Source organism: Orcinus orca, chromosome 10, assembly GCF_937001465.1.
Source record: "Orcinus orca chromosome 10, mOrcOrc1.1, whole genome shotgun sequence".
NCBI classification, from domain to species: Eukaryota; Metazoa; Chordata; class Mammalia; order Artiodactyla; family Delphinidae; genus Orcinus; species Orcinus orca.
The window spans coordinates 86066207-86092792 of NC_064568.1; the positions used below are offsets into that span (position 1 = coordinate 86066207).

The window sequence follows — 26586 nt, forward strand, 5'->3', positions numbered from 1 at the left end:
CAATGAAGACCTAACGCAGCCAAAAAATAAATAAAAAAGGTTTCCAGTGATTGGCAATGCAGTGCTTCTTAATCAGACCACCCTCTGTTGATAAGAGAATAAGTGGTGGTCCCGGACCTCCCCCTCTATGGATTCAGGGATTGTGCATTCTGGGGTTTTCTAACAGCTTTATTGAGATGTAATTCACATACCATAAAATTTGTCCTTTTAAAATGGACAATCCAGTGATTTTTAGCCTATTCACAAAGTTGTACAGCCATCACCACTAATTGCAGAATATTTTCATCACCCCCAAAAGAAACTCCTTTCCCGTTAGCAGTCACTCCTCATTTCTCCCTCCCCCTCCTCCTCCTGTAGCCCTAGGAAGCCACTAATCTGCTTTCTATCTCTATGGATTTGCATATTCTGGACATTTCATATAATACAATATGTGTCTGACTTCTTTCACTTAGCATGATGTTGTCAAGTTCACCTGTGTAGTAACATGTGTTAGTACTTCCTTTCTGTGGCCAAATGATATTCCATTGTATGGATAAACCGCCTCATGTTTATCCATTTTAAAGTTGATGGACATTTGAGTTGTTTTCACTTTGGTTATTACGAAAAATTCTGCTACTTGTACAAATTCCTGTACAAGTCTTTGTGTGTACATACGTTTTCATTTCTCTTGGGGTGGAATTGCTGGATCATACGGTAATTCCATATTTAACTTTTTGAGGAACTACCAAATTGTTTTCCCTGATGGCTGCACCATTTTACATTCGCATAGCAATGTATGTTTGAGGGTTCCAACTTCTCCACACCCTCACCTACACTTGTTATTGTCTGTCCTTTTTAGTTTAACCATCCTAGTGGGTGTGAACTAGTATCTCATCGTGGGTTTGATTTGGATTTGTCTAGTGACATACGGCTTTAATTATCTTTTCATGTCATCTTTTTATTGGCCATTTGTTTATCTTCTTTGGAGAAATGTCTATTCAAATTTCATCCCACTTCTAAAATTAGCTTATTTGTCTTCTTATTGTTAGCTGCAAGAGTTCTCTATATATTCTGGAAACAACTTCCTTGTCAAATATATAATTTGCAAATATTTTCTCCCATTCTGTAGGGTCATCTTCTTGTTTTCATAAAAATGTCCTTTGAAGCACAAAAGTTTTTAAATTGATGAAGTCTGATTTATCTACTTTTGTCACTTTTGCTTTCAGTGTCATATCTAAGAAACCTTTACCTAATCCCGAGTCACAAAGAATTACTCCTAAGTTTCCTTTTAAGAGTTTTTTTGCATTAACATTTAGGCCTATGGCCCATTTTGAGTTAGTTTTTGTATGCGATATAAGATAGGGGCATGAAGTCTGGTTTTATAGTTTATAGAACTTGTTTCATGTGACTTATGCTTCAGGCTGTGCTTTATTAAGGAGTGCAAAATATGAAAATGTAATGTGCTTGTAGATCTTATCCTAAGGAAAAAAGCTTTCCTCAGATCCTCAGTGTGATACAGAATGATATCATGCAGTTAACCTCATGCATTATAGTGTAATATAGGTCAACGGCGTTTCCTGATAACCTTTTACTTTGCAGAAGAGCAGAGTAAAATGTGGCTGTATGATTATGTGATATTTGAGAGTTCAGATAAAAGATCCAAAGTCATGTGGCAGTGGTGCATGGAGTCCTGGCCATCCCTGCCTCATTCCAGGTATCTCACCCAGAGATTCAAAGGCTGGGTACTGGGAAACTGCTCCTCTCTGCGAGATTCTTTTGACTCCTAAATCCATGTTCGTGTGTGTATGTAAATATGTATGTGTGTATACATGTGTATATACATCTGGGTGGGAGGGTTGTGTGTATACACATATCCATGTGTGTACATGTATGTGTGTGTGTGCACTCAGTTCCCAGCATAAAATAGTAAATTGTGTAATCATCATTTCTGCTGACATTTTCATCCAGCCTTGAACAGCAAAAGACTGTGTGCTCTTGGCTTCTCACTTGCTTGGAGACAATTGAACACCTCCACCACCCCCAGCCCAGGAATTGTAGCTCTTCTTTAGTCTGCTTTTCTCCCAGAAAATACTCATGGAGAATTTCTGGAATTCTCCTCTTTGTTAATAATCTTGGTTATCTCCTGCGTGAGATAAACTTTATGGGAGAGCCTGAGAATGTTACCACTAGTTCAAAGATGGTTTCTGCAGGAAAGCCTATATGCATTCCAAACAACTGATTTACAAACTTTTGGAATTCAACTTATTCACAACCTAGGGGCTATCTGAGTGGTGACTAGCTTTATGGTTTCTTACTCTTCTTTGAGTTTTATGGTTTTGAACAAAGTTCAATTGAAGTTAAAACTGAGGAACTACTTCCTACTAATTCATGGGTATTTTCATGAACCTTGGAATCTTGCAGAAGTGAATGTTTCTGGGGAAATTTGGCCTTCAGGGTCTTAAGATGACTTCTAAGAGATCCCTTTTGTTTAATCAACCAAATTAACACTTCAGGCTGGAGTGTCTAGGATTGAGTCACTGGAAGAGGGCAAGTGAATTCAGAGAAACCATTAATAAAGATGAAGATTGGGGCTTCCCTGGTGGTGCAGTGGTTAAGAATCGGCCTGCCAATGCAGGAGACACGGGTTCGAGGCCTGGTCCGGGAAGATCCCACATGCCGCGGAGCAACTAAGCCCGTGCGCCACAACTACTGAGCCTGCGCTCCAGAGCCTTCGAGCCACAGCTACTGAAGCCCATAGGTGCCTGTGGTCTGCAATAAGAGAAGCCACAGCAATGAGAAGCCTGCGCACCACCACGAAGAGTAGCCCCTGCTCGCCGCAACTAGAGAAAGCCCGCGCACAGCAACAAAGACCCAACGTAAACCTAAATAAATTTATTTTTAAAAAAAAGATAAAGATCAATAGGCAAAGAAGCACACGGTAAAGGATGTTGTATTGTGTCTGACCTGTCACAAGGAAGCTGGTCTTCCCTTGTTTTGGACACTGGCCCTAGTAAACGGCGCTTCCCCTTGGGCTCCCTACTGCTAATGGCCTCCTTCCCCCCATGAGGCCAACGTTGCTGGCGCTTTCTAAGCTAAGGCCCTGAACACTAATCAGAGCTCCATTCACTATTTGTGCTGCCTTCCCTGAGATGAAGCCATCCTGAATCTCTGTCCTGATTCCATCCTTATGAAGCTACACGAGCTCAAGCAAATTATTTAACCTCTCTCTGCTTCCACTTTCCCATACACCAAGTGGAGGTAGTACCTGCACCACTTGGAGAGCAGAGCTTCTCCATCCTAGCTGTCTGGTAGAATCACCAAAAGATTTTTTTTTTTAATATCAGTGCCTGAGCCCACACCAAGTAATTACATCAGTGTCGATGGGGGTGGGGCCTGGGGAAGAAGATTTTTTGAAAGGAGTCATGCTAGAGACCACGGTTCTGGCGAAGTCAGTTAGATGGGCTTATGAAAAGTGCCTTGATGCCTATAAATCGCTACACAAATTAAAGACAGAATTTTTATCTTTTACTTCTGTTAAACTGACCCTCGTGGAATGTGGACTGTATGTCCTAGAGGGCACTGTTCTAGATGAGGCAAAGGGGCCTGAAACCTGATCCTTGACGTTGGGAATTTACCAGACTAGTGGTTCACCGTACAGTGGAGGAGATGTGTGTTATCTTGTAATCGTGTATTACAAAGTGTAACACAATCAGGTCGTGGTTAAGGGACCACGCCCAACCACTGCTGCTGTCGGTTGTACCTCTCTGCTTATCAGCATCTCAGTAGACTGAGCATCCAGAAGGTCCTCAGGACAAAGGCCATGTCTTACCTACCTGGTACCCCAGCAGCCAGCACAGTGCCCTGCACTGGGAATGAATAAAGTGCTGGTGGGACCCAAAGGAGGAAGAGAGGGAGGGTCACTTCTGCTCGGGAAGACGGGCCAAGGCTTCATAGCGGAACTGACATTTCCACTGGGCCTTCAATGGATGGTTTAGGACTTTCACAGAGAGTGGGGTGTGATGGGCTAGGGGAGGGGGTGACCAGAGAAGAGGAGGAGCAAATGTACTGGGGTGTATGATATGTTCAGAGAGGGGCAGGCAGGCCCAGGAACAAGAAGACAAGGAACAGGTGTGAGTGACAGGAAGCAGGATTGTGAAGGACCCTGAAGGCCACACAAAGCAGCTGGAACCTCGTTCTCTACACTCGAGATTCGGGAGCTGCCCGGAAGTTCTGAGCAACTCGTGCCGGGGTCATCGAGAGCTGGGGAGGATGGCAGAGGCCACAGTGGTGAAGGTGGACTGGAAGGGGGGGAGATGAAGGCAGGGAGACCGAGTAGCACATAAAGGAGTGGAGGGTCTGAGAGCAGGTGGGGAGGGGAACGTGGCAGGGAGCCGTGGGACTTGGCCAAGAGTAGCGAGGAACATCCACGGGTGGGACAGGTAGTGCACAAGCAAGAGGCATGGTTTGTATCAAAAAGCAACTTTAGGGCTTCCCTGGTGGCGCAGTGGTTGAGAGTCCGCCTGCCGATGCAGGGAACACGGGTTCGTGCCCCGGTCCGGGAAGATCCCACATGCCGCGGAGCGGCTGGGCCCGTGAGCCATGGCCGCTGAGCCTGTGCTTCCGGAGCCTGTGCTCCGCAACGGGAGAGGCCACAACAGTGAGAGGCCCGCGTACCGCAAAAAAAAGCAACTTTATTTTCTCCCACTGTCCCTTTGAACTTTATCGGGGAGGGGGGACGGGGCCCATTGTTTCTGGCTAAGACGAGGCAGCCCCTGCGTGACTTTTCTGGTTACGCTCGGACAAAGGCTCTCTAGTCACTTTTAGTTACAGAACAGGCTCAATTTGGGAATGAAAATGTCCGGTCTCATGGACTAGTCAGAACTCGGAAGAGACAAGGGGCTGGGGCAGCTCTTACTTTGGCTTCGGCTGTTTGAGCTGCTCACCGGGAGCACTTCAGGAATTCCCTGCTGGCCGGTCTCTGCAGCACTCCGCTCCTTCCTCAGCCCTGGGCAGGCGTTCAGCAGTGCATCCCAGCCACTTTCCTCCCTCTGCCTTGCCCTCCAGGTGACCCTGTTGGACAAACGACCCCACACCTTCATTGTCTCCCGGGTGACCCACACTGGTCCCAGGGAAACCCTAACGCACCCCTTGTCGCCACTGTCTCTGGGAGGGAAGGTCCCACAGCAGCTCCTGCCTCAGCCTCCCAGTCTGTCCTCCTGAGTCCTTCACTTGCCCTTGGATTTCTATACCCTCTGGCCCTCTCAACTTCCCAGATGGGGTCGGACCTCAGCCCTTGACCTCAGTCAGCCTCAGCCTTTGCAGGGGTGCATCAAGCAGTAGTCGTCTGTGTGTCCCAACAGCAAGAAACACATCCTGAAGCTCTCCAGTAGGTACACTTGAAGCCCCTTCCACCAGGCTGTGGTTGGAAGTTGCACCCACCCCCTCCCCTAAAAGGGGGAAAGGGAGGAGACCCACAAAGGCCAACAGCTCCCCTAGAGCTATCCCCTTGCCCATCTCCTCACCAAATCCCCTCTGCACCCTGACCCATCTCTGTCAACTTGATCCTTGGAGCAGACATCAGAGAGGATGCTTTCTTTGGAAAACTCTCTCCCACTCACTTTGCTATTTGAAATCTCTTGTACTAGTTTCCTATGGTTGCTGTAACAAATTACCACAAACTTAAAACAACATGATTGTATTATCTTGCAGCTTTGCAGGTCAGAAGTCTGAAATGGGTCTTATGGGGCTAAAATCAAAGACTGTATTCCTTCTGGGGATTCTAGAAGAGTCTGGGTTTTTTATTTGTTTGTTTGCTCTTTCCAACTTCTAGAGCCACGTTGGCTCAGGGTTGCATCATTCCAAGCTCTGCTTCTGTCCTCTCCCCTCCTTCCCTGACTGACCTCTCTTACAAAGGCCCTTGTGATTACATTGGACCCACCAGGATAACCCATGGCAAACTCCCCATCTCAAGATCCTTAACTAAATCACATCCACGAAGTCCTGTTTGCCATGGAAGGTAACATATTCACTGGTTCTAGAGATTAGGATGCCGCCATCTTTGGGGGGAAGTTACTCAGCCTACCACACCTGTCTTGGTACCTCAATAAAAAATGAGGCAGAAACAGCCCTGTTTGACATTCCAGTAGGAGGTATCGCCAGTGTTTCCAGCTTTGGTTGCCTGAAGTGATGCCACTAAATACAACAGGAAATAGCGGTGGCAGAGCAGGTGGGGTGGGAGCAGGTGGGAACGTAAGGGGCTCATTTGGTGGTAAGTTATATTTGAGGCCCCTCCAGGACATCAGCGTGGAAAATGCTTACAAGGCAGTTGGAAGACCAGGTCTGGGGCCCTGGAGAGAAGCCGGGGCATAGACGTAGATTTAGGAGCACGGACAGAGAGGTGGACGCTAAAGCCATGGGGTGCCAGGATCACCAGGAAGGGAGAAGGGAGTGGGCAGTGAAGAAGGGGCAAAGGGTAAAAGGTGTGTGGGGAAGAGAAATACATTTAGAAAGCAGAGGGCTTTTAGAGAGGCAAAAGAGGATGAAATAATAATTCTGAAAACAATTGCCTTGGAAATAAAGTGAAACTTTATTTGATCATATCTTTTTTATATATCTTTATTGGAGTATAATTGCTTTACAATGTTGGGTTAGTTTCTGCTGTATAACAAAGTGAATCAGCTATATGTGTACATATACCCCCATATCCCCTCCCTCTTCCATCTCCCTCCCATCCTCCCTATCCCACCCCTCTAGGTGGTCACAAAGCACCGAGCTAATCTCCCTGTGCTATGCAGCAGCTTCCCACTAGCTATCTATTTTACACTTGGTAGTGTATGTATGTCCATGCCACTCTCTCACTTCATCTCAGCTTCCCCTTCCCCACTGTGTCCTCAAGTCCGTTCTGTAAGTCTGCGTCTTTATTCCTGCCCTGCGTACCGGTTTTTTAGATTCCATATATGTGCCTTAGCGTACGGTATTTGTTCTTCTCTTTCTGATTTACTTCACTCTGTATGTATTTGATCATATCTTGCTGCTTATGTATGGAGTGGAAACCCACTCCATTCGTGCTAACATTTTTCGGCATGTCACATTCTCAGTTTATCAAGTAAGGATTTGTCATAATTTCATAGTGTTGAGTGCCTGCTATGGACCAGGCCCTGCATCAGTACTGAGGATGCAAAAATGGATCAGAAGGTCCTCTGTGCTTAGTCCTTCTACAGAGAGGGAAAGTCAAATGTTATCAAATAAATGATGTCCTCTGGGGTACAGACCATGACTAAGTGGACTATAAGGTCCAGCTTACCATGCAAACATGGAACATCCTCTGTTCATGGTCTTTTGCATTTAATAGTCTTTTCTTCATCTATTGTAAAGAATAAGATATTGGCCATTTTCCTCAGCAATATTAGGAAGACATTAAAAAAAAAAAAAAAGAAAAAAAGACTACATGTGTCCACAGCCAAATCAGGGTAGAAACTTGGGTGAAGCGAATCAAATAATTGCTCCCAGTCCTTGGCTAGGAGAACCAGTCCCATCTTCTGGCTGAGCAAGAGGCCCACTCGGAACCTGGCACTGAGACTCACACAGCATCCCATTCCAGGGCCACAAGGCCTGGGGCAGCGGTACCACACAGCATATGGGTTCCGGTTCCTCTAGGCTCTCGGCCATGGCACAATTTGTTTGTTTTTCCCCAAAGAAAAGTGCTGCCTGGCAGCCTAAAAGGAGAATTAATGTTTCCTCTTTCTTAGCCCAGCTTCTTTGATAGCTGTGCTGTGACCACCAGCTCTGACTTCCTCTTCCAAACGCCTCTCCTTCCTATCAGTAGAATTCTCAGAACTCTCATAGCTTTGTAGGTGTAAACAGAAACTTTTGCAAGACCACTTGTGGTACGATCCGTGCTGTACAGAGCTGCCTCCACACTCAGTGACTCATCTGCCCTTGGAGGACATGGGTGTGAAATGTACAAGAAGGAACCGAGAGTTCCAGGGCACCTCTCATTTGGATTGTGACGCAGGTGTATGAATGCACAAAAAGTAGAAGGAGATTGGAATCTGTGGGGATGAGATAGTGGGAGAGGTTTGAAAGGGAGATGAAACTTTAAGGCCAATAGACAAATATTTTGTCCTCAAAGAGAAATTAGTAATTATTTTTCAGATCTATCTTCTTTAGGTTATAAATGTCATGAGAACCATGAGGGGCTCTGGCACCTTTGTAGTTCATTTTTACCCCATAAAGTGCTGGCTGGTACGTAGTATTGGGTTGGCCAAAAAGTTCGTTCATCTTTAAGTAAAAATAAAAGGTATTTTTCATTTTCACGAAGAACTTTATAGAACAACGTATTCACTAACCAAACGAACTTTTTGGCCAACCCAGTAGGTGCTCAATAAATGTTTATTGAATGAATGAACCAATGAATAAAGGTAGAACAGAGCCATAAGAGCATTGAGAAATAATCCATTTAAAAATATACATTAGTGTATGAAGAGAAAAAACTGGATTTATACGTATTAACAATGTTCATCTCTGGGTGGAGGGATTAGAGATTATTCTAATTGTTTTTCTTTTATGATTTTTTGTGATGGTTTCTAAAATTAGTTCTCACGTTTGTTTAATAGAAATATTTTAAAGTGAGGATTCAAAATTTTAAAGGTCTTGAAGGGAATATATAAAACTTAAAGCAGTTTTGTGTTGGGCATGGAATTACAGAGTTTCATTTTGTTCACTTTCTGAAGTTCTGTTGCTTTTATCATCTGAAAACATTTAAACAAGTGTCTTAGTTCAAGCTGCTATAACAAAATGCCATAGACTGTGTGGTTTATAAACAACAGAAATTTATTTCTCACAGTTCTGGAGTCTGAAAAGTCCAAGATCAAGGGGCCGGCAGATTCAATGTCTGGTTTGGGCCCACTTCCTGGTTCACAGGTAGTGTGTCCTCTTGTGTTCTCAAATGGAAAAAGGGATGAGGATCTCTTCACTAATCCTATTCGTGGCCTAAGCACCTCCCAGAGGCCCCACTTTCTAATGCCATCTCATTGGGGAGTTAGGATTTCAACATAGGAATTTCAGGGGACACAAACATTCAGATCATAGCACCAGGTTAGTGAGTCATCCTGGTAGGAACACTACATTGTATAAGGAAGGGCTGGGACCCCAGAGTTCACTAACCATGAAGAAAATACCAAATTTAAGAGGAGAAGCAGGTGAAGAGCTCTATGATAGCATATTTTTCAATGGGTGAAAAAACATGTTTATAGAGGTTTTAGTTTTGAAATCCCCCTTGGAATTTTTAAAATTCCCTGTCACAGTTACTAGAAGCTAAGTTAGTCCTGCATGCTTTCTTCATCTCCTCTTATCAGAGGCTTGTTTTCTGACTTTCTGTTCATGGTTAAGGATTTTTTTTTTTTCTATTTATTAAGATAAGACATAGATTTCTTATGCTTCTTTCAAGTGGAAAATTAGAAACACTGGTTATTTAGGCATATTTTGCACATGCACAGGTAGGAAAATGAGAGCACAAAATATGATTGTTGTATAAATGATATAAAGAACTGTGCAGGTCAGTGGCTCTGTGACACTTGACAGATGAGTGAGGAGTTTTGTCTAATGGGTTTGATTTGTAATCTGGTACATGAACACTGTGAGCTAATACCTGCTTTGATTGAGGTGGAACCTGGCCTGAGTCTAGGGACAACCCAGTCAGGTTCAGCCTTTGCAGGTGAGAATTCCAGGGTCTCCATCAACCTCTGGTGAACAGAACCGTGTGAAGGAATAGCTGTAGGAGTAGGCACTCCAGGTCCTGTTAGCACCAAATGGGGAAATAAGCAGGGAAATTCTCCTTGTGCAAAGCTATCAGCTATGGCTTAAGGGTGGAAGAGTTCACGAATGAATACCATGATGTTGGACATAATGGAATGGATAATAGCGGAGTGTGTGTGTAGGCTGTATGAATAGATTTGGGGAATTAGCTTATTTTTGGAGTATAACAGATTTGAATGGTAATTATACCAATCCAAAGGAAGAAATTAAAATGTGAGAATACTAAAGCACCTTAAGGAAGGAACTGGAAAACATTTTGTTTCCTTTTGAAGACAGAAGATTCTCTCTCTGTCTTTGTCTCTATGTCTCTGTCTCTCTGTCTCTCTCTCTCTGTCTCTCTCTCTCTCTCTCTCACACACACACACACACACACACACACACACACACACACACACGGTGCCAAACACAAAGTGGGCATGGCTTCTCTCCAAAAACAGTCCATGCAAACTCTAAAAGGGTATCCTTCAATTTTTGGCTTCCACTTGGTGGGGGGAGGAGAACAGGACCTGGGTGGCCTCTTGCATGATGGGAGCTCTCTGGCCGGCTTGAGCAGGGAAGCAGGCAATTTTCCTGATGCAAATGACTGTCAAACCAGTGTTGTTTGCAGACACTTATCTCCCTTCTTGGCAGGAGAAAACCTGGGTCGGGGGAGGGAGGTGGAGAAAAGCCCAGCATGAGTGGTGAGTGGTTGGACATAAAGGAGAAGCTATTATCCCGTCAAAATAGAACTGATATGGAAATGCTGGGCTGGGACCAAGAGGCAGGTATTATGAGATATAAAGAGACTTTCTGCTCGCCTCTGATTATGTGGTGTTTAATTACATGACTTTGGTTGTCTAAAGCCTGTCTGTGCTCACCAGCCAGTTCATTCTTTCTTTTTCATCTCCATCATTCAACAACCAGATCCTATCAGCCGTGCGATTTTAATTTCCATCTTTCTTTTCCTGGGGTCTGAGTATCACTGTGGTTTTAGCTATTTGACAGATATATTGCTTTTTTGAGATATTCAGAAATCATCTATAAGTCATGGGAGGCTGAGACAGTGGACACATCACGACCCCGATTTCCCTTGTCTTAGTTCTACTCAGTTACTCCTTTTCACTGTGTGTTGCTCACAGCCCCAAGAAGTGCACTACTGTCTATTGATACTTGGAACTTTTAAGATACAACTGCAGCTGCTTCTAGTTTTTATCTATTCTCACAGTGACCTAGCAGATGAAAGAATAGTGGCAAGTGGCCATAACTGCTCTGAGGTCAGATTTATTAGAATATTTTTAACATTTAACATGAATTCAGAAATACTGGTTGAACAAATAAACATCAGAAATGTTCAAAAAAATCTGAGACTGGAGAAAGAATGCCTTCTACTGAAGGTATAAAAAAATTAGACTTGGAATAAAAGGTAACACTACCTTTAAAGGCAATGATAGTAACTATGGTACGTTAATTCTGATAAACTCATAGTTGGGCTTCCCTGGTGGCGCAGTGGTTGAGAGTCCGCCTGCCAATGCAGGGGACACGGGTTCATGCCCCGGTCCAGGAAGATCCTACATGCTGCGGAGCGGCTGGGCCCGTGAGCCATGGCTGCTGAGCCTGCGCGTCCGGAGCCTGTGTTCCACAACGGGAGAGGCCACAAGAGTGAGAGGCCTGCGTACCGCAAAAAAAAAAAAAGAAAAGAAAACTCATAGTTTATGTAGACTAAGAGTGGAGGGAAGAGTTCCATAAAAATAAATACTGAGGTATCTCTTATGCAATGATACTCTCCAAGTCTGAAGTCAAAATATATTCCCTTAATTTTGTTCCTCAATTGAGAAATGATCAGTATTGTGATTTAGAAATGCATGTTCTGGGAAAAATTATTTAGAATGTTTTAAAGACTCAACCTTACCTCAAAGGTCAAGAAGTGAGTTCCCAGTCTTTCCTCCCTACAGTCTAATCTGCTCAGTGAAAACAACAGCAAATGGCAAAGCGTTCTGAATGTTCATGTCTTGACCACAGAAAAATTCACAGGAGCTGTAATCCATGTGAACTTGTCTTCAGTCACTTTTGTACTTGAATCTTTGGTAAATTGCAAAAGGCAGTGCTGGCTATAAGTGCAATTAACCACACACCTCATTTCAGGATGGCTGTTATATCTTTCTCAGACTGGACAAGGCTCAGTCATTTCTTGCATGACATTTGTTCACCCCAGGCACACAGGGGAGGTTCCTGTGCCCACCGTCACTTCTACATGTGGTGTTCCTGACTGATATTGTGCTGAGTAGAGCCAAGTGCCTTGCTTTTATTCTGGTCAAGAGATTGTGTGACAAAAATTGAATGTGAGCCAGAAAGGGGTAAAATGTCGTATGTCTAAAAGATTAGGTTGCCTTTAAAGGACACTGTTGCTATTGCAGGTTCTTTCAGGACTTGTAGGGGGGAAACATGTAATATAGATTTTGTTTTCTTTCTTTCTTTTGGTATGTTTATTTATTTATTTATTTTGGCTGCGCCAGGTCTTAGTTGCAGCATGCGGGATCTTTTAATTACAGCACGTGGACTTCTTAGTTGCGGCATGTAGACTTCTTAGTTGCAGCATGCATGTGGGATCTAGTTCCCTGACCAAGGATTGAACCCGGGCCCCCTGCATTGGGAGCTCGGAGTCTTACCCACTGCACCATCAGGGAAGTCCCTAGATTTTGTTTTCTATGGAAAATGTAGGAAATCAAAAAGCATCCACTTCCAGAGAGCTTGCTGAATGGATGAGGAAATATGGATGATTCACAGAGCATTTTAAAGTATTGATGCTGGACAACATTATTATAATTATTAAAGACGAAAAATGGAGAATACTTGTGCTTTGGATAAATCCTTTTTTAACAGTAGTTGTTCTCATAGTTTTTATGGATTTAAATTCTGCTAACCAGAGAACACACTTTATGTTCTTATCCGTAGAATTTGTACTTTGTCATAGTATTCAATATGAGAATATAATAACTACATTATATGGTTATCAAAACCTTAGATAATTTTGTGTTAAATGCCATTTACTAAGTTTTCCAATCATATCTCTAATCTAAGAAGAGGGTTGGCAAACTATGGCTAGTGGGCCTAATCTAGCCCACTCCTGTTTTGTAAATAAGGTTTTATTGGAACACAGCCAAACTCATATGTTTACGTACTGTCTGTGGCTGTTTTCACAGTATAATGGCAGAGTTGAATACTAGTTGTATCAGAGGATGGTGTGGCCCACAAAGCCCATCTGACTCTTTACGTTAAAAGTTTGCTGACTCCTGACCTAAATTATTAAAATTTTACAAGACTATAAATATGTATATAATCTTTGTATCTGTATAACTATATATGAACATATGCGTATCTATATATGGCTATATATACACATGTATGCATAGACATACATAGATGCATAAGTACATATATAAGCATCTATAGATACACATGTGTATATATGGGTTTACATGTACATATGTGCATATTTGTGTATACATGTGCACATGCTCAAAATTTTTTCCTTCTGGTTTCATTGAGATATAACTGACATACAGCACTGTATACGTTTAAGGTGTACGACATAATGATTTGATTTTCATACATCATGAAATGATTACCACAATAAGTTTAGTGAACATTTGTCATCTCATATAGATACAAAATTAAAGGAATAGAAAAAAACATATTTTTTCCTTGTGATGAGAACTCAGGATTTACCGTCTTAACTTTCATATATAACACACAGCAGTGTTAATTATATTTATCATGTTGTACATTACATCCCTAGTACTTATTTATCTTATAACTGGAAGCTTGTACCTTTTCACCACCTTCCTCCAACTCCCACTCCCCTCCCCACCCACACATGCTCAAAATTAATTGAATTCTAGGTGAGCCAACACTAGGGAACATCTTTAATTATATTTGAAAAAAAACCGAGGTTGGCAGCCCCTTTCCTGAACATGTTGTACTGGTTCCCCTCTACAGAAGTGGTAAATAATGCCTAATGCAGGTTTTATAGAAAGCATGTTCTATGTCTCTGACTCATGGGTCTTTCTCTGGAGAAAGCACTGCTATGAGGGTGTTTGAGGGCCAGTGTTTCTTTGCTGCTGATGCAGGAGGCGTGCGGTGCCTGGACTTCAGCGCACCAGGCTCAGCGCCAGGTGCCTGGGTGATGCCTGCTGTTCTCCCACAGAGAGACGCAAAGCCCCAGAAAGAACAGAGAAGAAAAGAGCACTGGAAGAAAACAAAGGTTGACTGTACTTAACAATACAATGTAGTGCGACATTGCTAACTACTTTTAATTTTGGGGGAAGAAATGTGGTGTTTATTTTAGATTCAAAGCCCCTCAACCCAGGTATTAATTCATTTAATTAGTCATTTAATAAACGGCTAACTGAGCATTTACTCTGTGTCCAGAACTGGGCTAGGCTCAGGGGATATAAGAGTACACAGGATACAATCCTGCCCTTGAGGACCTAACAGTCCAGTTCAGGAGAGAGATGCGTGAACGCTTACACTGGGGGAGCCGTGAATGAAGTACATGTGGTCCGTGCAGCGTGCTGCAGAGCCCACAGGAAGGACACCTAACCTAGTCTTGCAGCCTTTGGGGGTCAGGAAAGGGTTTCTAGAGGAAGCAACCTCTAATCAAGAGTGAAGTGAAAGTAGAAGTTCGCCCAGCAAAAAGACACCGGTAAGAACCTTCTCTGCATGAGAGGCAACTTGTGCAAAGGACTAGAGTTGGGAGAAACCATGGTGTTGCGGTTATGCAAATGGTCTGGGAGGCTGGGTCCCAAAGACAAAGCGGGGGGTGTGTGGCTGAGGGGCAGTGGGGGGTGGTTCAAGGTTCACTTAGAGCTAAAAATCCGAGCAAGGTAGCTGACCTTCTCCCCCCACCATGCATATTACTGTCCCCAGGGATCCCGGATCAGCCTTCATTGGATCTCCCAGATCAAATAGGAGGATGTGATACTCTGATTCAGTGCCATGTGCAGCCATACTGGAGCCTGAAGCGAAAAAAAAAAAAAATATATATATATATATATGTATGTATGTATGTATATATGCACCCTTCTACGCACTTACCCCAAAATGCTCCACAGGTTGAATCAAGTGGAAGAAGCTAATAAAATCTCTACAGTCAGAAAACATGTCTACGTATGAAGTCCCACATTGCCCAATCTGGTCACAGGCCACTGTCAACCCTCATGACACCGCCTCCCCTGGCCAAGGTTGGGCTGATTAGAATTCCCATCGCAAAATAACAGAGGTCACTAAGCAAACATCAACAGCCTGTCTCTACCTACATTTTTGATATTTTGTTCATCGTGGATTTTTTTTGCCCATAATTTAATCTATAGATGAGACTAGAAAGTAAGCCTAGGTAGTGAAAGGTCTTGTGAAAAATAATGAGTTTGGACTTTATCTGAGGCCCATAAGGAGTCACTGAAAGGCTTTAAGTAAGAGAATGAAGGGATTGGGGTTTTTAGAAATCTCACTCTAGCTGCGGGTTTGAGGATAAATTTGGGATATTAGATCTGAAATCCACTAAAAGTAGAAATTAAGGGGATTGTTATTAACTGTATAAAAATGGTCCACAATACAAAATCCCTGTAAATGAGAAATACATTTATAAATATGTAGTGATTTGTACATATGTCTGAAGGTAAATATTTGATTACACACAACTTTTCAAAAACACACTCCTGTGTTTTTGCAAGTGATCCTCTGTTTTGTTGAGGTTCTCAAAGAATCACTTGAACAACTTGACGAACACATCACAGAGTACAAAGTGCAGGAGAAATGGTTTTAAATCCAAATTCAAGAAAGCAAACAGATTGAAGAAGTTTAAAAAAATTAAGGGAGAAAATGAGGGATTTGGCAGTTTCAGAGTAAAGGCTAATACACATCTGAAAATCCTTCTCCAATGCTGTTTCCTTCACCTGTAATGCCCTCCCGGCCAACCCCCAATCAAGCTCTACTCCTAAGAATTTTCTGATTGCTCCGAAGCATTCAATCTTCCATCCCTCTTTAGACCATTTAGTAGTGCACCTGAAAATTGAACGTGCGTGAAGATCACCCAGAGGACTTATTAAAACAGAGTTTGGGGGTCAGTACATCTGGGGTGAGGCCCAAGAATATAGATGTCCAACAGGTTCCTAGGTGATGCTGCTGACCCGGGGCCACACGTTGAGAAGCAATGCTCTGGAATGGTGCTTGTCTCTCACTTTAATGTGCATACCAATCATCTGGGTCTCGCTCAACTGCAACGCCTAAATGAAAATCAGTGGTTCTCAATAAGGAATGATTTTAGTCCCAGAGGACATTTGGCCATGTTTGAAGACATTTTTGATTTTTATAAATGGTGATGGAGATGGGGGTGTTCATCTAGTGGATACAGCCCGAAAGATGTTTCTAAATATCCTACTGTGCACAGGACAGCCTCCCACAACACAGAATTATCTAACCCAAAACATCACTGTTGTGAAACCCGAATCTAAACCATACAATTTAGATACCATCTTAGACCATATTCTATTGTCTCTTGAAACTGTAAGGAATGCAGTTTCTTCAGGGCAGGTACTATGACTAATATAGAAATTCTGAGGCTGCCCTTAGGGGCAAACTCCACCTCCCACCCCACTTCCAGCCCTTAGGGGCAAACTCCACCTCCCACCCCACTTCCAAATGCCTAACACAGGACTTATATTGTACTATATGGGGGGCACACAGGAAAAGCTTTTTTTAACTAACTGCTCAGGATTGTTTAAGCTAGTGGTTCTCAGCGTGAGGCTGTATATTGGAATCACCTGGGGGATGGTCCTTAAAGCACAAATGCCTGCCTCCTACCAGCAGAGATTCTGATTTAATTGTTCTGTGCTTATTGGGGGGAGGGGGGGGTGTTTGTAAGCTCCACAGGTGAATCTGATGAGTAACCAACTTTGAGAACCACTGGAATTCAACCTTGCTAGTGATCCAGCAATTGAAACAATGAGACTAAGAAGGGACATTTGTAGTCTCTTGATCATATATACCATTGCAGCTGAAGAATGAGTTCTATTCCAAAACAAGTTAGACCCATAAAATGTCATTAATTTAGCAAGCATCTGTTGTGTACTGCGTCCGGTTGTGCACTATGCTGTGTGCTAGAAACACAAAGTTGAAAAGTTTGAGGGCTCTGTCTTGCAGGGAACTCACAGTGCAACAGCGAAGTGAACTACATACAATACAGTAAGTGCTAGAACAGAAGTCTGTGCAACTGCAACGTGCCAGGGCCACACAGGGGGTACTTCACAAGGGAGGAGGTGGCTTGCTCTTCCCTGGGGCACTGAAAGAAAGACTTCCTGAAGAAGGCAACCTCCAAGCTGGGTGTTGAGAGTAAATGGTGGTGTTTGGGTGTGTCAAGTACATCAACATGGTTGGACTGTCCAATGTTAAAGGAATCAGGAAAAGTGGTGGGGAAGAGGGGAACGTGGCTCAGAGCTGGGGAGTCAGTAGGGCCACGTCATGAAGGACATTATGTTCAGGGTTTGGACTGTAGAGACAAGAGGAGCCAGGGATGGTTTCTAAGCAGAGAAGTGATGTGAGAAGGTGAGTCCACCACGATCACCTCATCCTCGTCATACTTGATAGCTGTAACTGAGCAGGGGGTGCCTCGTGTGTTGTAGTCTGTGTGAGCAGTGCCCCTTAGGGTTGTGCAGCACTGTGGCCCTGCAACCCTCACCCCCAAGCTTGCTTAGCTCACCCTCCTTGGGCAGAGAGTCTAGAAGATGACAAACCATACAAGGGGGTAGATTAGGCTTTAGGGATTACCAGCTCCCAGACCAGGTGTAGCTGCCCAGACCCCTCCCTCCCCCCCAGTTGCCTGCCTGCCCGTGGGCTGCTTTCCCTTTGTCCCACCCACCCCCCATGCTGCCGCTGAGGATATAGAGGGATCCTACCAAACGGTTCTTCTCCGGAACTGTTCTCCTCCGTCCTCATGGACTCATTTAGACCATCCTTTGCCTCTTCCGCAGATTCTGCTGCTGGGGCCCCGGCTTCCTCAGCAGCCACAATGAGTGCCAGGGAAGGTCTCTGTGCACTTCCAGGCTGAGCATCCCCTTCAGAGGGAAGACACGTGGCAGAGCTGAGAGGCCAATCAAGGCTGGGATCCTGCACTCCAGCACAGCGCTCATAATAAAAAGAGAAGATGATTCAGACAGGGAGGCTAAATGCCTGCATATTCACAGACAGCTTTGGCCTAGTTCTCAGCCATTTTACACAAATAACTAACTTCTTCCTATTAAAACTGAGCTGTTAATTAAAGCAAACTTGAAGTAGCACCTCATACCTAAAAAATTCAGCCAAAAAATAATGGCAAGACCCATTGCTGATGAAATTATGGTGAAATTAATTTAGTTATATACTCTTGGAGGCATTGTACATTTATATAATACTTCAGAAAAGCAATTTAAGAACCATCAAGATACTCATAGCCTTTAACACATTATTGATAAAATAAAAAGCTAAATGCACAAAGATGCTTGTTGAAGTGTTGTCTGTAATATCAAATAACTAAAAACAACCTATATCCTCAACAATAAAACAATGTCGTTAAATTATAGCATATCAACAAAATGAAATGTTATGACCTATTGCAAAGAATAATTAAGAAATTAAGTAGAAATAAAATGCTTTCATCAGCTAGAATTATATTCAGTTGTAACAGACAGCCTAACCACAGTGGCTCAGATAGAATTTATTTTTCTCATAAACCAAGAAATCCAATTTCAGTGTTGGTTCAAAGCCAACATCCCTGTAATTCTCCTGAGCTTTTCCTCTTGGTCACAAGATGGCTGCCAAAGCTCTAGCCATCATGTCTTTGATCAATATAGGAAGAAGGGATAAGGGAATTCCCTTTTATGATGAAAGTGAGAACGTTCCCAGAAGCACTCCCAGCAGGCATTCCCTATGTCTCTTTTGCCAAAGCTGGTTCACAGATTACCCCCTAGCTGTAAGGAAAAACGGGAAGCAGGATGATTACAATTGGTTTACCAAATCTGATTCATTACCTCGGACCAGGCACATTGCCACTCGGAAGCAAGATCAGGGTTTTATTAAAAAAAAAAATGGGGAAATGAGTATTTAGGAACAAAGAGAGAGTATCTTCCTCAAAATCAAATAATATGAACCCTTTGATGACAGCCATGTCCAACTATGTATGTATTGAGACAAAGATTGGTTGGGAAGAAAGATGCAAAAGGAAAAGTGTATTTGTATATAGGATTATGCATGTTTTTCCTAAATTTTCTATAACACTGTTAATATAATTTCTAAAAGGAAGCAATGCTTTGGTGTAGAGTCAAAGACAGAAAGAAAATGACTCCAAAAGCACTGTGGCCTTGTTTATATATGCTCACCCTTCACCAAAAATTGGTTTCAGTTCTCAAAACTCATGATTCCTCATAAGGTGGTTATTCTTTTCAAACTGAAAATGATATATTTACCTGAGCAATCACATTTGTCCTCCAGATCTTCTTTTTGCAATTGTGTCATATTATCATCAAATCTTCCATCTGCAAATGTTCTATTCTCGTTGAGCGAGAAGGTGGTCAGACCCTTAGCATCTGTCTTGTTCTTAGATGTCGGAAGTATATATGTGAGTTGCTGACTGTATTTACTGAAGGTGAAGCAAGTTTGGAGGAGTGTTGCAAGCAGAAGCCTGCTGGTCTCCAGCCAAGGGTTTTAAAGGGAAATTCCTTCTTTGGTTGAGGCTTCGGCTAAGTGGCCTCTAGGATTTCTTCCAACTCAGAGTCCTCATTTGTCTGAGCTGAAGTTGCTGTTACATGTCTAAATAGAAATTCCAGATGGTTAATCTACCTCCAGTATCTAAGGATGGTTATAAAAATCAATTTGAAAACTTCTAGTCTTATTAAATAATTTGAGCCGTAATTTGTCAAGTCTGTGGACAAACAGAAGCAGTTCAGGGGCTCAGTACATGACCTAATAAATATGAAATAGAACTGGGGGGAAAATCCACAATGAGACAGTAGAGGAAGTTTGCCTCTGTGCCCTGACTCCTCACCGCTGACGGTGGTTCCATCTTCTCTTGTGGCAGCCCCCTTGGGGCTCCCCCTCCCTGCCGCCCTTCACTGGGGTGACCCCAGCAGCAGCCATTTATTTTATGTGCTTTCTATTCCATATACCCAGCAAAACTTCCTACTGCCTATCCTTTAAGAATCTTTCTTCTTCAGGACACCTAGCAAATGTGATAATGAGTTCTCCATTTCAGGTGCCCTACACAGGTTCAAGCAGTGAACTGTCTTCCAGAGATGCAGTGGTGGGAATCTCAGGTTCACTCTGCCCACAGATAAAACAAGGAAGTGGGGGAATTCCCCGGTGGTCCAGTGGTTAGGACTTGGCACTTCCACTGCAGAGGCCCGGGTTCAGTCCCTGGTGGGGAAACTAAGATCCTGCAAGCCGAGCAGCCAACAAAACCAACAAAAATTCTTAATCGTCTGACTTCCCAGCCTGCCTACTACCGAACCTCTGATGGCTGTCTTTCATCCAACACTGACACCGTTCTATTGCAGGCATGTTAAAATAAAGGCCACCGCTTGATGCCATTTTGTTTGTTTGGTTCACAGCGTGTTTTAAGTTTGAAACACTGTCTTTGTTTAAAAGTTGTGAGGTTTCACATATAAATCCAGACTTCAGGCATCTCTTGCAGAATCAGAAGATCTGGCAACCCTGGGCCAACGTTTCTCTCGGCTCGGCTCTCCATAGAGTTGAGTCGAGGCTGCCTTTCTTGGACAGGATAAAGCTCCCTAGGGCACGGTCTCCACCGTTTCCCACAAAGACCAGGGGGTTTGTGGTCACATATCATCTTTTACCTTCCTTCTTCCCTCATTTGCCTTACCTTCCTGGTTCTTGAAGGCCTTTGAGTTTGTAACCCTGCTTTAAAGATTGCAGACAGTGCTCACTTTGTGTGGTTGTGCAGGACTAAAAATGACTGTGTAAGCTGAAATCATGCAAAGCTATCTTAATAATCAATAGGAAAATGAAAATTGTTCCATAAACTTTAAAAATGTTTGTCAAAACATTAAAGACTCTTTTACTGCCAGTTATAAATAGATAGGAAAATGAAAAAAATTGCAAAACTAATATTTGGTACACTATAATTTCAAGTTTATTTTTCTTCTTATTTATTTGGTTGTGTCAGGTCTTAGTTACGGCAGCTGGGCTCCTTAGTTGTGGCATGCGAACTCTTAGTTGCAGCATGCATGTGGGATCTAGTTCCCTGACCAGGGATCGAACCCTGGCCCCCTGCATTAGGAGTGCAGAATCTTAACCACTGTGCCACCAGGGAAGTCCCTGGTACACTGTAATTTAAACGTTAGAAATACTGAGAATTAACGTGTTTTATTTCTTTGTAAAAAACTTATCAAAAGCAATTTAAACTGTACTTGACTTCTGTATAATATACCATATGGAGCAAGTATCTTTCCTACACCTTAGCAAATTGTCATACTCCTTTCTAAATACGGATCGGCTTCCAACATTTTGTCCTTCGTGATTTCAATGTCATAAAATCTCTCTGAGAGTTTTTTTAGTGAGAAGTTTTGGCCGGTATCACTTCTTCTGAGACATCCTCATCCTCTCCTTCATTTATGTCAGTAAGTTCTCCTTCCCAAAGTTCCTCTGACTGAATATCTAGTCTCTACAACATTGCAGTGACAGTATTCCCACAGTTACTTATTACTTCTATAACTTGCCTTACATTCAGTTGGAATTTCACTTACCACATTATCCCTTTTTGTTTCTCTGTTTATTGGCCAATTCCCTCTTTCAGTTATACATTTTGATAAAACGTCACATGGTTTTATCACTGAGAGATAATGAGGCAACAAAACTACACACTTTGCTGTCTGTGTGCAAACTGTCTGACATGACCAGTCACAGACCATAATGCAAATCTGTCATTTCCATAAGTGATTTGTGGACTGAGGAGCTGTAAGCGAAGTTTGTACCTATGCAATCACTCATGGTTAATATACAGCAGGAACTGAAATTGGAACTGTGTAGTTGAGGGACTGGTGTTACTTAACTAAATCGTGGAAATGGAAATTCGTGCATATTGGAATCATGCAAAGTGAGGACTGCCTGTAATGTCTTTTGCATTTGTGACAAGACAAATTATGAAAGATTCATAAGATCTAAGATTTACAGTGGCCTTTAGAGGTCACCCAGGCCACCTGGCCTCCAAAGGAAGGGTCTCCTATAGTATTCTATCTTGTGACCATTTGCAGAGCCCTTGAGAAAACAAACCATTATCAGTTGCTTAAATAACTCAGTGCAACCAATTTTTAGTAAAAACCTGTTAATACAGTATTCTGACCACCAGGTGGAGTGCTTGGCTCCCTCTCTTGCCCCTGCCCCTCCCACCCCCACCCCTCAGGGCCTTGGTGCTAAGGGCCAGAGCTTTCAAAATGTGATGGTGAGCACAAAAGGAATTGGAACTCTGAGTCCATATGGTGAGATTTCTCTGTGGAATCCTTTCTTATCCCAGAAATCAGGGACATGGGGAGGCCAGGAGTGAGATTACACTAGTTCATGTAACTCTTCCCTTGACCCATTGTTTCCAGGATGCTGTCTGTTGTTTTTTTCCCTTGATCCTTTGAGCTAAAGTTTGGTTATGGGCCCAGGTGATAAGGATGCCACTTAGTTAGTTTTGGTGGACACCTAATCTAAGCAGAAGAACTCATGGCTCCAAGTGACCCAGGACACTGGGAGCCCGTGGTCAGATTTCACTGTGAATTCCGTGGGCCTAAATCCACACATAGGATTCCATAGATGCCCCCAGACACTGTGCACAGATGTCCCTTGGGAACCTAGCTGGGGGACATGATCATAGTAGTCAGCTGGTTAAGGTTCCAGAATCCTGGATTCCATCTGTCTTGTGGAAAATTACCGTGATGCAGTGTGTACCTCCCAGGGCACTACCAGGCAAGCTATCCCAGAGGTCACACAACAGAAAGGCTCACAGATCAAATTAAAATGCTCAAATCACATGGGTTATTAATTTAAAATACACAGGGAGAAGCAAGTGGTAGTAACCCAAAACAGGATGTAAATGGGGTGGAAGGACCATGGCGCCTGAATCATAGGTTGTGCAAAGTTCATCTGTTCTCTTTCTCTCTCTCTGTCTCTCTCTTTCTCTCCCAGCCACACCAACCTTCGCCACTGATGCTTTCGTTTGTAAAAACCACAACTGAAGCTTGAGCAAGAGGGTCCACAGGCAGACGGTGTCTGGAGCTAAGGACACACACTTTTCAGAGAAACACAGGGATGGGGACGAGTATGCCCTTGTCATTAACTAGGTCATTAATTAGGTTAGTGAACAACCATGAGTTTTATTTGTAGTTCATGGAGAGAGAATGTGTTGGCCATGATGGCTGACACCAATGGTTGGCCGAATTAAGGCCTTAGGAACATTGAGTGTTCATGCATATTTTGTATCCTGAGTATTTGGGTTTCCTTGTTAGTGCTTCATATGTCTCACGTATATTTATTATTTCATGAATATTAGGATTCTCCTGGCTTGTCCACTCTTTTCTGTCTATGTTTAACATATACATGCTCTACTTACTAGCTATTTACGTTTACTCAGCACATCTTATGAGTTTCATCCATCCTATTTGGTTTTTTCCTTCTATGGCATAGCTTTATCTTCTCAACAGTGCAACAAATGCACATTACAAGTCATCCTCTGAATATTCACTGTTTCCGTTCTAACATATCATACAGATATGTTATTATAAACCGTCACTATTAAACGATATGGAAATAGCATCTTTTAAACAATTCACCCATATCAACATGAGTCCAATCAGTCCAGTCTTTTCAGAAGCCCCGGGGCTGTGACTGCTGTCAGCTTCTCCAGACCATGAGACCACATGAAGCTCTGTACATCCAGGCGTCATATCTTTTTCATCTGCTCTATTGCCTTTGCAATGTCAAGATTCCTCTTTTGGTGTTGAATTCTTATTTGTTGATTTAGCTCTTGTGCTTCCTTATCAGAAGCGTTGTTTGTGATGTTTGTGTAACTATCCACCTATTAAAGTTGATTTCATCATGTCCTCTGACAGGTCCAGAAGGTAAGACCTTTATCTTTTGAGCACATTGAGACATAGTCTAAAAAAAGCACATATTACAATCTGACCACAAATATCATTAATTTTTAGGTAAGCCAACACTCTCACTGTGAAAAAATATCCAGAAACCAAGACTGAAAAAGTATGCAGAAACTAAGACTGAAAATTTTATTTCTGATATAGTATGTTTTGTGGTACCTGGCCTGTTTTATTTATGTAAGTACAAAAAGAGGTATTGAGTATTGAACCTATGCAATCAATTATATCACAACAAAATGTTTAAAAAACAGTAAATGTACTTTGCATAGCTTTCAACTACTTTTCTAAGTAGTAAGATCAATCAATATATGACATCTTTTCTACAGAATCATTTTTCGTTGGGTTTTCTTGACAACCTATCAGAAGAGCTTTTATAGAAAGTTTTCTGAAACCTGAGGGATCAGTTAGGACAAGATACCAGTTGAAAGTGTGTTCAGTGTTCAACTGACAGATCAAAACAGCTTAAGGAGTAATTCACAATGGAACATTAACCACAATCAAATTCATTATTTCAGTCTTAGGTAATTAGTTCTTGTTTTGTGATCTTGGGTTAAGCTCGACTTTCATGACGTCTGCTTTATGACTAAAAGAGTCCTGAAAATCCCAGTTCTGTCCTTGGGTAGAGTCTGGCAGGTATTAGATACCATCTGTTATTGAGATTCTTTGATGTTTCTTCTAAAACTCAATTTCAGAGCTGTAGTTTGTGGTAAGGGCCTTTAGATGAGTGTAAGGGAAAAACAAGAACCATCTGTTGAGGACAAGACAGTATAGGTCTGGTTAATTTATTACATTCAGTATGGAGAAGGATAAAATCTTCTATTTAGGTACAATGCTGTGAATAGGGAAGCCTCTGACAACCCCCAGGGCTTTCTGACTTACCCCACGGGTGTATGCTATACTTGCCACCGGACGACAAGGCCGTTTGTACCTGGGTACAAAGTCAGTTTATTGGCAATTTGGTCTGTCTTTGTTTTGTGAACATTGCACATCCCAGGCTTTACATGGTATGGTCCCTCCACTCTGCTTGTAACCCTATTGTAATCATATTGATAGGATTCCACCTTACTCCCTTTGCATCTCTTTTGATTGAATGAATTATGTGATTTGAGCCTCTTAATTTGGTCTGGGAGCCTCTCTGTTCCGTAACATCTAGGATAGTTTGTCTGATGGTATATACTTGGAGACTTCCATTGCATCAAGCAATTTCCCATATGATGCCACCCATCAGTCACTCCATCATTAAACTTCTTTCTACCCTCCCAATATGAAATACATGTCCTTACCTCCATTTGACTGCTGGGAAACTGAGACGGGCTGGAATGTAGGTCCCATAGCTATGGTCCTCTGACCACACTGTTCCCACCACGCTGTCTCCATGGCCGTGTCAGCCAGCCTTGATTCCTGCTCGGCCATCCCAGAGAGTCAGGTATCCAAGACTTCACAAAAAGCCTGTTGTATTCTAAGAAATTCTCCTTCATTCTGAGTGGAAATTTGCTTCTCTAGTACTTTTCCTTGTTCATCCCATTTCTGTCCTCCAAAGAAATACCCAGAAGCCCTTCAGATACTTAAAGAAGTTAGTATCTTCCTCTCAGCCCCTCTCCAGACTACACTCCACCATCCATGTCAGCTATTTCTCAGCTAATAGTGATGTTCAGGTGACTCTTGGTCATCTTTGGTTTATGAGAAAACATGGTACCCAGCACTGAGCAGAATGTTCCAGGTGAGGCTGGATGAGCACAGGGTACACAGTCAGACAACTACATCTCTGGAATAAAATTGTTCTTCTGTACGTTTATTTCGGTTTGAGGACAACTATACCACTTTATTGGTCTTCATTAGGGTCAACTAACCTTCTTAGCACTGGTTCCCAACTTGTTTAAAGAAACACTAATCTATAAGATATAATTGGGGCGCCTTAAAAAAAAGTGTTCAGGTACTTCCCTGACGGTCCAGTGGTTAAGACTCCGCATTTCCACTGCAGGGGGTGTGGGTTCAATCCCTGATCGAGGTACTAAGATCCTGCATGCTGCGTGGTGCGACCAAAAAAAAAAAAAAAAAAGTGTTCAGTGCTCAAACAAGTATGTGAAATTTTAATTCAAAGTAAAACCAGTTTCTTTACTTATGAGTCCTTGGAGAGGCATTATGACATAGCAGTTAAGAGTGGTTTATAACCTAATTCTGCCAGCTGTGTGACCTTGATCAAATGTCCTTCAGTTTCCCCACAGGGAGACTGGAACAACAATAATAGTACCTACCACAGAGGGTTGTTATGAGAAATAAATGAGTGAATATACCCGAAGCCTTACAACAATGCCCAGCATGTAATAAGTGCTTAGGAAAACATGAATTAATATCATGCAATGTACGCTAGGAATCTTCTGAAAGAGAATTCTGTGGAAGAAGGTTTAGACAGTGCTTCCCTTTGTTTTTATCATGTTGAAATATTATCAAGATTTTTTCCCATCCTTTGTTCATGCAATTGATATCTGGAATGTAAACATAGGACTTTATAATCTGTATATAATCCAGCCTTTATAATCCAGCCTTTCTACAGCCTTTGAATGTTGATTCTGTCATTGGTTCTATTAACTACCACTCCAAATCATGTGAAATAAAATAGAAGTTTCCCAGA

The 26586-nt window shown here is 42.6% G+C and overlaps 1 protein-coding gene and 1 long non-coding RNA gene across 7 annotated transcripts in view; one reads left to right on the forward strand and one right to left on the reverse strand.

Annotated features, from left to right (window-relative positions):
• RIPOR2 (RHO family interacting cell polarization regulator 2) overlaps nucleotides 1–26586 on the forward strand; it is a 212564-nt gene that overhangs the window by 26924 nt on the left and 159054 nt on the right. The window lies entirely within an intron of this gene.
• On the reverse strand, nucleotides 8960–19415 carry LOC105748163 (uncharacterized). 2 transcript variants are annotated; one of them, XR_004485146.2, is made up of 4 exons: nucleotides 19269–19415; nucleotides 17724–17952; nucleotides 14667–14789; nucleotides 8960–10433 (listed from the first exon to the last, which is right to left on the reverse strand). It is a non-coding gene; the product is annotated as an uncharacterized LOC105748163 (long non-coding RNA). The 2 variants fall into 2 exon arrangements; XR_004485145.2 differs by lacking the exon at nucleotides 8960–10433 and having other exon boundaries at nucleotides 13394–14789.